The sequence below is a fragment of the Mirounga leonina genome, unplaced genomic scaffold (genome assembly GCF_011800145.1).
Source record: "Mirounga leonina isolate KUSES-001 unplaced genomic scaffold, KU_Mleo_1.0 Mir_115, whole genome shotgun sequence".
NCBI lineage: Eukaryota > Metazoa > Chordata > Mammalia > Carnivora > Phocidae > Mirounga > Mirounga leonina.
This window is the reverse complement of record NW_023270268.1, coordinates 24,583,662-24,599,762: the sequence shown is the minus strand read 5'-3', so window position 1 is coordinate 24,599,762 and position 16,101 is coordinate 24,583,662. Positions and strand designations below refer to the sequence as shown.

The 16,101-nt window shown below is 34.2% G+C and overlaps 1 protein-coding gene across 8 annotated transcripts in view; it reads right to left on the bottom strand.

Annotated features, from left to right (window-relative positions):
* TBC1D5 (TBC1 domain family member 5) overlaps window positions 1-16,101 on the bottom strand; it is a 587,710-nt gene that overhangs the window by 402,313 nt on the left and 169,296 nt on the right. For 5 of the 8 annotated variants that reach the window (XM_034994045.1, XM_034994022.1, XM_034994072.1 and 2 more), the window contains one exon: window positions 11,643-11,848. The exons of 2 other annotated variants lie outside the window; for them this stretch is intronic. The gene's annotated coding sequence lies outside the window, so the exon portion shown is untranslated. The remainder of the gene's footprint in view (window positions 1-11,642; window positions 11,849-16,101) is intronic. One more of the 8 variants, XM_034994030.1, reaches the window with a different exon arrangement.

Genomic DNA, 16,101 nt, shown 5'->3' with positions numbered 1-16,101 from the left:
TTGTAAAAGTGAGTAAGACGAAGAGAATGTGAAACAGTTTCTGTATTTTCCACACTTCAGTTTTATCTAGAATTGGCTGTTTCTTCACTATTGAAAGGTGAGAGTTATGTACAGTGCATGTATATTGAAAACCTAAAAAAATTCACAATAAACTTAGCAAAAAAGAAAAAAGAAAATTGTTCCTTACATCATCCAATTTAAAAAGAAAGACATCTTAAAATGATATATTTATTTAAGTTAGCTGAGTACCTGCCATAGAGCAAACAGTTAATAAATATCTGTTGATCAAATGAATAGATGAATTCAGATTGGTTCTACTCTCAAAGTTGATGACATTTTAGAGTCTATTAACAGAGAATTACCTTTGACCTCCCCAACATTCCCAAGTATCCTCTCCACTTAAAATTTTTTAATTCAATGAATAGGATTTAAGAACCATCTTTATGTGTTACTCAAAATAGGCCACTAGCATAAAACCGCACAGAGATAATGGCTCATCTTGTTTAACTTAAAAAAACTATTAGGATGGAATTAGAGGTTTGAGGACGGACATCAATATTAACTTGCAAAGGAACACAAGTGTGTCAGAATGAGATAGCTGGGATTTTTGCATAAAATTTTGTGCTTGTAAAAGGAAAGTCACTGCAAATGGTTTACGTCAGTAACCTAAACACAGAAACCAAGTCCCAGGTGACAAAATGGCAGCCCACTGGACAAATGTATATATGAAGCCCAGGGAAGGAGATACATTAAATGATGTTAAATGATAAAGTTATATAACAGGGAATCAACTAAGAATATGATGAAGGAGTGGTCTATGACACATTAAACTGTTCACCTATGAAAAGAAGAATTCCCTGAAGTATCTTCTCAGAGTCAACCCATGAAGTACTGGTAGCCTTACCACAAAATAACAGATACATTTCCCATGTTAGACAATGATGTGATGTGGGTACATACCAAAAGAAAATGAGAGAACTTTTATTCTTGCCTAAAAGGTAAGGCAATAAGCTACAACCGACATTTAGAGGTAATCAAAATAGTTTCAAGAAGCACAAGTCATCTTATTTCTATTACATCCATAAATAGTAGGCTCCCAAAGACAGAATACTAAGTAAATTGTTAGTATACCAAATATCCTGACTCTCAGTAGATGCGTCCTAAGTGCACAAGTGGACTTAACGAATATATAGGTGATATTACTCAAAATGTTTTCCAGCCCAGTGATCAAGGAACCTGTGCCAGGTTTTAGGGAAAGGTAGGGTCTGTAGCACCTACGTTCTATGGGGAATCATAAGCACAAGGCCGCTCAGTTTTTTTATTTTAGAATCGCTCCTGTCCCACCTGTTATCCTTACTAAATTAAGCTCAACAGTATTTGAGCACAGTGAACAAGACGCTTAAATCATGTCACAAGACACCATGAGCAATATCTATAGCCAGAAGGGGAGTTTCATCACCACAGAGAGCTGGGAACTTTGTAAAGAATAGGTAGGAAGAACATTATGCAACTCAGAAACACATGTAGTGATCCCAGAAGTCATATTATACCAGAAAGAAAACACTAAAATGATGCTATTACTGTATCCCATATTCATCGACTATACTCCTAGGCTGCAGTAACTAGGAGAAATATGAGTCATAAGGAACACAACAGACCCTTGGCATTCATGGATTTTTACATTCATGGTTTCACCCTTGGTTCAAACAATCTAGGACATGAAGCAATTTATCACTTCTCTGATAACTGCATTTGAACCATAAGCTCCCTAAGGCTAGTATGAGAAAGGAATCAATGGCTCTGCTTCTGATTTTAATGTAGCTTGATGGCTCTCAAGGACATACTATAGAAATATTTACATAAATATCAAGTTTCAAAAACTTCAAGATGTGTATCACTCATAAATGCCTGTTGTAGGTCTTAATTCCATTAACAACAAAAAATTTTTTAACACAAAATTCCTAAACTGGAAACCACCACTCATTTACAGTGCTAACACAAAAAGCACAAAGGGGTGAATTAACAGAATAAAACAATCCTAAAGAAGTGGGAAGCAACTAGTCATCATGATGCTTCTTGTATGCCACATACCCTAAAAGTAGTATAAAGCTTGACTGAAGATTTTTAAACATGGATCTGTGCATGTATCTCTGCCTTCCTTTCTATTATTAAGGATAGACCAACTATGCTCTTAACTAAGCCCAATCTCTCTCTCCACTTGTACATACTGCTTCAGCCATTCTCCATTTTCTTGTATCATCAATTATTCCTCTTCACTGAAGAAATCTTAATACTGATTGATGTATACTACTTCTCCTCTACTTTAAAAAAAAAAAAAAAATCCTTTCTTAACTTCAACTTCCCTATTAAGCTGCCATGTTTCTCCTTCCACTCTCCCTTAAACCCACTCCAGTCAGATTTTGTTCTTTACTAAAACTACTCTTCTCAAAGTCACCAATGATTTCTCATTGCTAAATCCAACAGTCAATTCACAATTCATCCGTAACTTCACCTTTCAGCAGCATGTCACAGATGATCATTCTTCTTCCTTGAAATATTTACACCATTTAGGTTCATTAGCTTTCAGATTTTCTGAAAGCCAAATTCCTCTTACCTCACTAGGTTTTCGGTCCCTGGCCTTCTCTACTACTTCTACTTTCCCTAACCCTGTTACTTAGAGTACTCCAAAGCTAGGACCTTCAATTGCCTCTAGCTATATTTACTGGATTACATCAATATTACCCCTTTAAAAATACCATCTGCAACTGACAATTTCCATAGTTTATCTCCTTTATCTCAGACCTCTCACCTTAACTCTGGACCAGTGTATCTGTCTCCTTGACCTTTTCCACTTGGTAACATCTCTAACTCAGCATGTTCAAAACCAAATTCCTAGCCTTCTCCCCCTCATGTACACCTTGCATAATCTTCCCCTTCTTTATCAAATGAAACTTTATCTTTCCTATTATTCAGAACAAAACATTACTAGAGTCATTCTTAACTCCTCTCTCTCTCTCATAATTCAAATCTAATCCATCAGCAAATCCTGGTCAAGCCACAATCATCTCTCATCTCTAACCTTCTATATGATCCCTCTGCTTCTGCCCTTGCTCCCTTAAAATCAATTTTAATTGATTTTAAATTAACTGTAATTCTTTTAAACTATAAACAAGATGATACTCACCAATGGCTCCCCATATCATTCAAAATAAAAGCTAAACACATATCTTAAAAGACCTAGATTCCCAGTCACCTCTGTAATTTAATCCTACTATTCTCCCCTCACTTTGCTGTAGCCACACTGAATGCTCTTGTTCCTGAACACATCAGCAGTATTTTAACATCAGGGCCTTTGCACCTCTTGTTCCCTCTGCTTGAGATGCTCACTCCTCACCTCTGTCAGGTTTTTACTAGAATGTTACCTTTTCTGAGAGACTTTCCCTGACCACCCTATTTAAAATTTCCATCCCTCTCACTGTACTCTGACTCTCTATCCTCTAGTCACTGCTTTATTTGCCTTCATAGCACAACCATCTAACCTACTATATATTTAATGTATTTATTTATCTTGCTGCTTGTAGACTTTGCTACCTTAAAACTGAAGCTTAATGAAGTTAAGAATTTCTATTTTGTTTTCACTGTGATATAACATAGAACATTTTTCAGTGAGACTAGCTTCAAATTTCTTAAAAGGAATAAGGGATGGTAGAAAAAAACTGAGCAAAAGATTCAAAGTTTTGAGAAAAATTATTTTAAATCTAGAAATATATACCCAGCTAAATGATCAATCAACTGTGAGAATAAAAGAAAAACATTTTCTAAAAAAAAAAAAAAGCTCTAATATGTACAACTCAGAAAATACAACTTTCACCATTTAGCCTTCTGAAAATTTATTTAAAGAAACCTAAGAATAAAGATGACAATGAGATCCAAGCAACACTGGAACTAATCCAGTAATATAACTAAAAGAAATCTGGGAATGACACTTCAGCAAAAGGCCAAGGAAGCTCTGGTTCACTGGTTTATACTAAAACAGGACATCCAGGATAAGTGAGGTATTTCTTCAAAAAGAATGTAGATAACCTTACAAAAATGTTATCTTATGATGAAGGAACCTGGAAGTACAATTGTAGTGTGCTATCCATAATAATAGAGACATAGTTTTCCAATGAGAAACAAAAAGAATGGTAACTTAAAACTGTGGCCAAAAACACAGAACTACACATACACACACACACACACACACAAAACATGGTAGAAATATGAAATAAAATATAGTAATGATTTTGAGAAAATGAAGAAAAGTAAGAAATCTTTTATTCTGGAAAACAATGTCCATGTATCAGTTAATGCTGGAAGGAAAACAGAATTAAGTGATACTCCGAATTGATATATAATTGCTATATAAAAAATACTAGATATAATCATTTCTCTATGATATTACTTGGCTCTAAGGCATTCACAATGATCTTAAAATCATAATGATCATTCTGATTATCGTAAAAAAAGGGAAAATAACAAGTATTGGCAAGATGTGAAAAAAACTGAACCCACATACATTGCTTGTGGGAATATCAAATGCTGAGGCTACTGTGGTAAACAAGTGAGTAGTTCCTCAAAAATTTAAAAGAATTATAATATGACACAGCAATTTCACTCCTGGTATATATCTAAAGAACCTGAAAACAAGTACTCAAATAAATATATATAAATATGAATTCACAGAAGCACTATTCATAATATCCAAAAGGTGAAAGCAAACCGAAAGTTTATATATATATGATGGAGTATTATTTGAATGTGAAAAGTAATGAAGTACTCATACACACTACAACATAGATGAACCTTGAAAACATTACACCAAGTGAAAGAAACCAGACTTAAAGCTCATACAACACTGTAGGATTCCATTTACATGACATATTCAGAATAAATTCATAGAGACAGAATGCAGGTTGGCACATACCAGGGATTGGGGAAAGGGCAGAAGGAGGAGAAACTGTTAAAAGGGTAAGGTGTTTTACTTTGGAGTGATGGAAACGTGTGGAACTCAGAGAGGTGGAGGTTGCACACCACTGTGAATGTGCTAAATTCTATTGTGTACTACATTTTATGTTATGTGAATTTTACCTCAAGAAATGATTTAGGAAAATGATTTTAAAATAAAAAGATACATTGCTTTTAGAGGAGTCTTTCCCTATTTTCTTATTATCAAAGTATTTAAAGATTTCCATAGTCTTCTTTAATATTGGAAGGCTCTTAGGAACAAATATTTTTGGTTTTGAAAAAATATTTATCTAAAGTTCACTTATTTAAGTTCCATTTCAGTTTTGTTATTTCCTCTCTTAAGTTCAAGTAAAATAAAATAAAAAAAAGTTGTATTTTTAAAATGTTAGATCAGTACATCTCCATATTATAGGAGTTGGAATTTTTTTTGGTTTCTTTTTTTATATTTTTAAGTTTTGTTCAGCTGTATTTAGGTATAACTGACCTCAATATAATGTAATAAAACTGTAAGATATTCAAAGTGTACGCCATGATATGATGTACATATACATTGTAAAATGATTAACTGATAAATTAACTGGATTAATGGAATTAACACATCCATCAACTGCACATACTTTTTTTTTTTTTAGTGAGAACATTACATTTCTAATTTCTTGGCAAATTTCACTTCTGTAATACAGTGATATCAACTAGTCACTATGCTATACATTAGATCTTCTTCATCTTATAGCTAAAAGTTTGTACCTCTTTACCAACCTATCCCTATTTTCTTCACCAACCCCTCCCAGCCCATGGCAACTACTTTTCCACTCTTTATTTCTATGGTTTGACTTTTTTTCCCTTATTTTATAAACTCTACATGTAAGTGATACTAGGCAGTATTTGTCTTTCTCTGTCTGCCTTATTTCACTGGGCGTAATGCACTCAAGGTCCACCTATATAGTCACAAATGGCTGGAATGCCTTCTTTCTCATGTCTGAGTAATACTCCATTGTATATATGAATACTCTATTGTGTGTGTGTGTATACATATATACACACACCACATCTTCTTTATCCATTCATCTACTAGTAGACACTTAAGTTGTTTCCAAATCTTGGCTACTGTAAATAATATTGCAATGAACACATAAGGGCAGATATCACGTCAATACTCTACTGGATATATACCCAGAAGTCAAACTGCTGGCTCTTAAGTAGTTCTATTTGTAATTTCTGGAGGAACGCTATACTGTTTTCATAGTGGCTACACCAATCTACATTCCCACCAACAGTGAACAAGGGCTCCCTTTTCTCCATATCCTCAGCAATACTTGTTATCTTTTTGATCACATTTTAAGAGGTGTGAGGTGAGATTTTACTGTGGTTTGGATTTGCATTTCCCCGATGATTAGTGATGTTGGGCACCTTTTAATGTAGCTCTTGGTTATTTGTGTGTCTTCTTTAGAAAAACGTCTATTCAGTTATTCTGCCTATTTTTTAATCAAATTGGTTGTGTTTTTTGCCATTGAGTTGTGAGAGTTCTCTGTGTATTTTGAATATTAACCCCTTATATGATATATAATTTGCAAATATTTCCCCTTATTTGGTAGGTTGTCTTCTCATTTTTGTTGATAGTTTCCTTTGCTGCTCAGTAGCCTTTTAGTTCAATGTACTCTTTTTTTTTTTTTTTAAGATTTTATTTATTTGACAGAGAGAGAGACAGTGAGAGAGGGAACACAAGCAGGGGGAGTGGGAGAGGGAGAAGCAGGCTCCCCACGGAGCAGGGAGCCCGATGTGGAGCTCAATCCCAGGACCCCAGGATCATGACCTGAGCCAAAGGCAGACGCTTAACGACTGAGCCACCCAGGCGCCCCTCAATGTACTCTTACTTGATTTTTCCTTTTCTTCCCTTTGCTTTTGGTGTCAAATTCAAATAATTATCACCAGGACCAATTTCAAGCAGTTTACCCTTGTTTGCCTCTAGATTTTTAAGTCTTTAGTCCATTTAAAGTTGATTTTTCTATATGGTATAAGATAGGGATCCAATTTCTCACAACATTACTAAAGAGACTATCCTTTCCCAGTGTCTATTCTTGGCTCCTCTGTCAAAAATTAATTGACTATATATGTGTGGGTTTATTTCTGGGCTCTCTATTCTGTCCCATTAATCTATGTGTCTGTTTTTATGCCAATACCATACTGTTGAGATTCCTAAAGCTTTGTGATATAATTTTAAATTCAGAAGTGTAATGCCTTCAGCTTTGTTCTTTCTCAAGGTTGTTTTGACTATTTCGGGTCTTTTGTGGTTCCATACAAATTTTAGGATTGTATGTTCGATTTCTAAGAAAAATGCCAGTGGACTTTTGATAGAGATTAAATTGAATCTGTAGATAGCTCTGAGTGGTATGGATATTTTAACATATTAATTCTTCCAAGCCATGAGCACAGAGTATCTATCCATTTATTTGTGCCTTCTTCAATTTCTTTCATCAATGTCATAGTTTTCAGTGTACTGATTTATTCCTAGGCATTTTATTCTTTTTGATGCAATTGTAAATGGGGCTGTTCTGTTAATTGTGCTTTTGGATACTTCATTGTTAGTTTATAGACATTTTTTATATTATACAATACATTTTTTATATTGATTTTTTATCCTGCAATTTTACTGAATTCATTTATTAGTTCTAACAGTTTTTTTTTTTCAGAAGTCTTTAAGGTTTTCTATAGATAATATCTCTGCAAATACAGTTTTACATCTTCCTTTCTGATGTGAATGCCTTTTATTTCTTTTTCTTGCCTGATTGCTCTCACCATGATTTCCAGTACTAGGTCAAATAAAAATGGTGAGATTCGCTCTTTGTATATAGGGAACATTACCTCCTTTGTCATAATTGCTCACTGCAAAAATAACTCTGATGAATAGTCCACATAAAGAACAGTTAGGTCCTGGCAAGGGAGAAAAAAAAAAAAAAAAAAAAGGCAAGTTTGGGCATTCCTGTCTTATTCCTGATCTTAGAAGATAGGCTTTAAGCTTTACACCATTCAGCATGATGTAAGCTGTGGACTTGTCATATATTGCCTTATCATGTTGAGGTATATTCCTTCTATACCCATTTTGTTGTCAGTTTTTATCATAAATGAATGTTGAACTTTGTCAAATGCTTTTTCTGCATCTGTTGAGATTATCATATGATTTTTATCCTTCATTTTATTAAGTAGCATATCACGTTGACTAACTTGTGGATGTTGAACCATCCTTGATTCCCTGGAACAAATCCCACTTGATCATGGTATTTGACCCTTTTAAGATACTGTTGAATTCATTTCTGTTCAGTTTGTGGATGATTTTTGCATCTGTCTTTATCAGGGATGCTGGCCTATAATTTTCTTCTCTTGTAGCATCCTTATCCAGTTTTGGTGTCCGGGTAATGCTGGCCTCATAAAATGGCTTTGGAAATAGAGTTGACTCTTAATGTGGAGATTAGAGACACTGGCACTTCATTCAGTGAAAATCCATGCATAACTTGTGACCCCCCAAACACTTAACTACTAATAACATACTACTGACTAGAAGCATTACCAATAACATAAACAGTCAACTAAGACATATTTTATATTTTATATGTATTAGATACTATAATCTTACAATGAACTAAGAAAATGTTATTAAGGAGCTCATAAGGAAGATAAAATATATGTATAGTACCATACTATATTAAAAAAAAAATCCACATATAACTGGATCCACACTAGTTCAAACCCATATTGTTTAAGGGTCAACTGTATTGCCTCTTCTATTTTTTGGAAAAGTGTGAAAAGGACTGGCAATAATTCTACTTTAGATGTTTGGTAGAATTCACCTGTTAAGCCATCTGGTCCTGGACTTTTCTTTCTTGGGAGGTCTTATCTCTCCTCGTCTCCCCTCATCTGTCCTCATCTCCCCTTGTCTCCCCTCCCCTCCCTCTCTTTCTTTCTTTCTTTCTATTAGCCACTATAAGTTTTTGATGTAGTGTTTAATGATTCATTAGTTGCACATAACACCCAGTGCTCATCACAACACATGCCTGGAAGCTGGTACAGCCACTCCGAAAAACAGTATGGAGGTTCCTCAAGATGTTAAAAATAGAGGTACCCTATATGACCCAGCAATTGCACTACTAGGTATTTACCCCAAAGATACAGATGTAGTACAATGAAGGGCACATGCACCCCAATGTTCATAGCAGCAATGTTCACAATAGCCAAACTGTGAAAGGAGCCAAGATGCTCTTGGGAGGTTTTCCATTACTTATTCAATCTCCTTACTAGTGATTGGTCTGTTCAAATTTTCTATTTCACATGATTCAGTCTTGGTAAGTTGTATGTTTCCAGGAATTTCTTCTGGGTTGTCTAATTTGTTGGTGTATAATTGTTCATGGTAGTCTCCTATGATCTTTGTATTTCTGTGGTGTCAGTTGTAAAATGTCCTCTGTAGTTTCTAATTTCATTTTTTTGAGTCCTCTTGTTTTTGTACATCTAGCTAAAGTTTTGTCTATTTTGTTTTTATTTTGAAAAAAAAACAATAGTTCTTGCAGCGCCTGGGTGGCTCAGCTGGTTGGGCATCCTAGTCTTGGTTTCGTCTCAGGTGATCTCTTGAGTAGTGGGATCAAGCCCTGTGTCAGGTTCCACACTCAGTGAGGAGTCTGTTTGGGGGTTCTCTCCTTCTGCACCTCCCCCCACTCACACGCACTTGTGCACTCTCTCTGAATAAATTTTTTAAATTAAAAAAAAAGAAAAATACAGCTCTTAGTTTCATTGATATCTTCTTCTCTTGTCATTTTAGTCACTATTTCGTTTATTTTTGCTCTTTGTTGTTTCCTTTCTTCTAATTTCGTGTTTAGTTGGTTCTTTTTTTCTAGTTCCTTTAGGTATACAGTTAGGTTGTTTATTTGAGCTCTTTCTTTTTTCTTACTGTATGCATTTATCACTATTATGAACTTCCCTTTTAGAACTCCTTTTGCTGCATTTGACTAGGGATAAATTGTATCATCTTTTTATTTTTCTATATATACCAACCTTTCTACCACAACTTTTATAATCAGAAAAAAATGCTTGCAATTTTTTAAAGGATAAAAACATTAAATATGATGAGAATGCGTACTAGAAGAGACCACTTTGGGAAAGGATCTGAGTTATTCTAACTGGTATAAAGGACTTAAAACAAGTTAAAAATGTTTTCAACCAGGAATGGCTTGAGGACATCATCCTGCACATATAATTTACATAGAACGAGCAAGAGGAGAATAAAGAAATATATACTTTACTATAATAGAATGATTCTATCAAAGATTTATCCTTTTCAAATTTTGAGATTTGACCATTTGTACCTGTGTTCTCATATACTATAGAGGAACCAAGTTAAGTGTTCTGGTATTTCCCAGTAGTTACTCAGCTCTTTGACCACATCATTTGATAGCTTATAGTGAATGTAGAGAGAGATGAGAAGCATGGAGAAGACAAGAGAAATGGCAGCTTGACTGAGATGGAAAACAAACTATCTGATTCCATTTACTTCCTGAGTCAGTCATGAACAAATATAAAGTGATCTAAAGTATGGATTTTAAAACTGCAAAGGCAATCCACTATTAGATAGGGAAATAAATTCAGTTATAGGAAGGAGCATGTATTAAATGAAATATCAAAAATTAGAATGGAATAGAGCACAGCACACATTCCAGTCAGTTAGGGTTAAAACTATTTCAGCTTTTATTTCAGTTTCATTGGTACACTTATACCTGTGGAAAATGGCTCATAAATGTAAAATTTATTTCTTACAATGGGTTGTGGTTAAAAAAAATACGTGAATGCCTCGTATCTATCTTCAACTCCAAATTCAATAATTCTACTTTTGCTACTCTTTTAACTCAGTGAAGGGAGGCAGGTGCCAAAGGGGGAAGAGACAGATACGGATACAAAAAGCATTCTATAGGGAAAGTGCTGAAAGTTTCCCAGCAGGAAAACATTTTTAAGTGCCCCCCCTCCAAGGCTCAGTTAAACGAGAAGGAAAACAATTAGGAAAAGATTGGAAACTGGTGACTAGATATAAGAAGTTGAAAGAAACTGATCAGGGAACTCTGAGTAACTAGTAGTGAACAACATCATTCCCTGAAGCCTACAATCTAAATACGGCAGTATGTATAAACACCCTCTCTCTCTCTCTCACACTCACACACACACTTTTTATACATGAATCTACAGAACACATTACCATATAAGGATATTGTTACTGATAAATGTTTTTGTCCCGCCAAAACTCATATGCTGAAATCTTAATTCCCAATGTAATGGTATTCAAGTGAGGCCATTAGGAGGTGATTAGGTCATGATGGTGGAGCCCTTATGAGTGGGATTAGTGCCCTTATAAGAGGACCCCATAGAACTTTCTCATTCCTTCTACCACGTGAACACACATAAAGAAGATGGTGGTCTATGAATCAAGCACTGGCACCTTTATCTTGGACTTACAGTCACCAGAACTATGAGAAATAAATTTCTGTTGTTTATAAGTCACCAAGTCTATGGTATTTTTGTTAGAGTAGCCCAACCAGACTAAGACAGGTATTGATGGTATTCAATTTTTGAATGTACATTTTGAATAAATATACGCTTACCTTTCAGGAGACCTTTATTGATCCACAAATCTAACTGACACTTGAAAATGCATGCTCTTGTTACAGGTCAAAGATGACTTCAGACTCAGTACAAAACAGTTCTCCAAATACAAGTCTTGATTGGCAAACAGGAAGCAAAGAAGAATGAAGAAATAGAGATCAGCTGAGTTTTCCCTCAACTGAGCTGCTAGCAAAAAAGCAAATACCTAGAAAAATAAATAAAATAGCTTCAAACATCCCTATCCCAGAAGGAACCTTAAACCAAAGCAAACAATGAAAAAGGAAAGCTGAAAAAATTTATGACATATTATTTTAGGCTTTTAGAGGATAATTGTTAGCCTACTCACTAATCACTTTTTCTATCGTCAATTTTAACTACTGGAATAAAGGAAATCATTTCATTATACCTACAATAAACGGCATTATAATACAAAAAAATTTTAAATCAAAACACCTTAATATAAAACAAATCACATGTTAAACTTCATTTCACTGAAATGACATAAAAGTGTTCAAATAATGAACACACTATTCTAATATAGTAAAATAATACCAAGTATTGAAATTACATAAAATAAAAAAATTGGAAATTTAACATTTGAAAACATGTGGAAAAAAATTCCATTGAAAAGGATTCCATAGCATTAATAAAATGTAAAACTAGAATACTGATGTATCAGTGTAACAAGTAAATATTATTTGTGACATTTAAAATTTCCATAACCTTCCTGCATAAAGAAAAAGAAAAATACCACCTTTAGTAATATTCTTCCAAAAATCCTATCCGACAGATATAACCTGTATGAAATCTGCAGGAATGAAAACTGAATTTCTTAAACAGTTATCTAATTTAAGTAAAGAATCTCTTAATATAAAAAATTACTAAACTATCATAATAAATTATCATCACTTTCCTCTAGATTTCATTCTGTATTAGTTTACTCCCTATAACCTGTTTGAACTTATTAGTGGCTCAGCATATGTACAAAAGTAATTAGGTAATATAATGTGAAACATAAATAACACAGAACTGAAAAACATTATGATAATAGATATAACTGAAACATAGTGAGATTCAAAAGAAATTACTTAAAACACATTTTAGCATCATATGCTATTAAAACCAAATAACAAGGTATGATTTCTAAAGAATAGGAATGAATGAGGCATTGATCTCTAGACAGATTAACAGAAACTTCTGTGCTCTTGTATCAAATACAATTCCTGTTTTGTTTGATAAAGAAAATGATTACATTCTGATGTAGCATTTCCTTATTTTAACTTTCAGTCTTACCTGAAAAGCTACGAACAACTCATTTTTAAATTATATAATATACATGCAAAATACACCTAAATACGGTCAACACCTCCTTGGACAGTAATATAGGCATGTGCTTCTTCTTTATGGTTGAGCTAAAAATTATTACACCACTAAAATAAAGCAAGTCTCTATTTCTCATTTTTCCCTTGTAAAAATACAGACCATTTTTATTCTATGGACGGCTCTTTAGAATGAAAGACATTCAAATATCTTTCAACTATTCCAAGATATGTGTATTTGACAAATGTGTTTATGTAACAGTTAATACATATTGTCATACTACCATGCCAATATCATTCAGAGAATGATGGCTATTTCCTCATGATGTGGAACAGTAACCAAAGAAAAACTGACAACATAATCAGTGTCCTGAGAAGTTATACTTTGTTTTGTTTCTAAATACACACTTTACACTCGGGGGTCAATTTTACATTTCTTACACTGCTTGGATCGTAATTTACTTTCTTGCTCCAACAGAATATATTCAATAAAATATCTCACTGGCATAACCATCAGAGAAACCAAAAAGGAGAAGAAAGACTACAAGGCAGAACTGGATAACACAGAGGGTTCATCTGTACAGTAAGACTGTATGAAACTAGACTTCTTCAGCAATCTGTAGGCAGAAAAAATGTTTACCATAGTCTCACTGAAAGGATATACCAGTTCTTTTTCTAGTTATTCTCTATGGAATTGCATAAATATTGAGGAATCTAGAAATAGATATACACATGCACATATAAAAATTATTGTCAGTGTATAAGTTACTGCTGCCCTGGGACTGCAATAATTTATGTAACATCTGTTTTCATATTTTTCTAATTTTTTTCCTAATTAACATGCATATTTAACACATAAATGCTCAGACCACCTCTTTTTTCTGCTGACTGTGCCTCTTTATTTTTGAAGTTGTGCACTCCTAGGGAGAATTCAGCAGAGTTGGAAACCAAAATCTTATTGAAAGCACTAATTTTAAAATGTAAACAACAGTATTAAACCAACTTTCAAGAAAATACTAAAGTCTTCTTGTTTTCATAATAACCATTCAATCTGCCAACAACAGTCATACAGTAACTTAAGGTCCAAATACCAAAAAGCAAATATAAGCCTAATTCCAATATTATATTAATCTTTTTGATTTCTTTTTAATTTTTATAAAATCTGAGAAACCTGCTATAAAATCTATGATTTCTTGTCTTTGTAAAAGTTTTAGTAGTATTTTTAAATTGTTATGCCTCAGGCAACTAACATATATGAACACATTACATATGGTAAGCATCAGAAGTATGTAATCAGCTATATGTTTCTGAATTGCAAACTTCAAATCCTGTGCAGATGTGACGAAAGGAGAAAGTTTTTATTCTAAAGTGCATTCAAGTACAATAAACTTCTGGAAGCTCTTAATCTGTACTAATTTCAAAACACTACTTATCTTTATTTTTAATAGAAAAACTAAAATTAGAAGCCGATTAAACAAATGCTACAATACTAAAGTATTCCTAAAAAACCAATGTTTAATATGCCAACAATGTGACTCCATCTGCACTTACCTCACTTTAGAATTAAACACTTTGTATCAAACTGCCTAGTTATGTATTTCAGTCAGTCATTTATTACTTCTCATCTGTTGTCAGGACTGTTCTAGGCCTTTGTAAACACTGAAATTCTCAACCCTCATAGAACTTACATTTTACTTGGGAAATCAGAGAGTATCAAATAACAATGCAAATACATAACTGCAAACAGAGATAAATGCTATTAAAAATATGGGAAGTGGGGCGCCTGGGTGGCTCAGTTGGTTAAGCGACTGCCTTCGGCTCAGGTCATGATCCTGGAGTCCCTGGATCGAGTCCCGCATTGGGCTCCCTGCTCAGCAGGGAGCCTGCTTCTGCCTCTGACCCTCGCCCCTCTCATGTGCTCTCTCTCTCATTCTCTCTGTCTCAAATAAATAAATAAAATCTTTAGAAAAAAAAATATGGGAAGGGGTGAGCTTTTGTAATAGGAGACTTGATTTAGCTCAGAGGTCAGCAAAGACCTAAAGAAAGACTATTTAAGATCTGAAAACTATGAGAAATGTTATAGTCTAGGCACAGCAAGTACTAAGGTCCGAAAGCATTAAGGGAAAAGCACATTCAGAGTCAAGAAAGAGAAGTGACAGGCCAGTCACAGCTAGAGAGGGAATATATGTGAAACAAAATGGGGCAGAAGTCAAAAAGGGAAAATTACTATAGGGTTTTAAATACAGCATGACAATCAACTTCACATTGAAAATTTATCAAATTTGGCTGAATTATGTAGAGGAGCAAGAAAGGTACAGGGGAGAAGTTAGGTGTGAGATGACAGTAGCTTAGACTAAAGTGATGGTGGTAAAGAAGGTGAAGAGAAGGCAGAAGAGATTTATGGGCAAACAATCAGAAGAATTTGGTGAAAGATTAGATTTTGTGGAGGATGAAGTTGGATAGCAATTCCATTCACTGATAGAAAGAAACCTGGAAGAAGATCAGCTGTTGGAAGAAAGAGCCCAAGTTAGAATAGGACATATTATGGGATTACCCATTGGAGATGTCTTCTAGGGAGTTCAATGTAAACATCTAGAGCTATAAAAGTCTGGAGCTTTAAGAAAAGTCTGCGCTAGAATCAAATTTAGAATTTATTAGAATATGGGTAGAAAAAAAAAAAAAAGATGCCTACATTGCTTTCCCACCTCCCAAAAAAATCCCACACACATGCTGTATCTTCCTCGTTTCTAGCTATCATACCACCTCAGAACAGAAAGACATATATTCCATAATGTGACAAACTCATTTAGCCTGTGACTGGTTAACTCCATAGGGCATATTTGCCTTAAGTTGCTAAATAATAGTCATCATTTATCGTAATGCCTACTCAAGATCAGAACCATTAAAAGTATGTTGAAGCACTCTAAAAATGTGCATCAGGTCATTAATCCTCACAATAACCTTAGAATTTAACAATTATTGAGCCTACATTTCAGATAGGGACACTGAAGTTTAGGGAAATATGAGAGTTGCTAGTAAAGCCAGTAAGTGATAGAGGCACGTTTCCAACCCAAGCATACCTGAAACCACAGCATTCTCTTTCCATATAAAAAGGTATAGTGTCAAGAGTCTGGTTTCA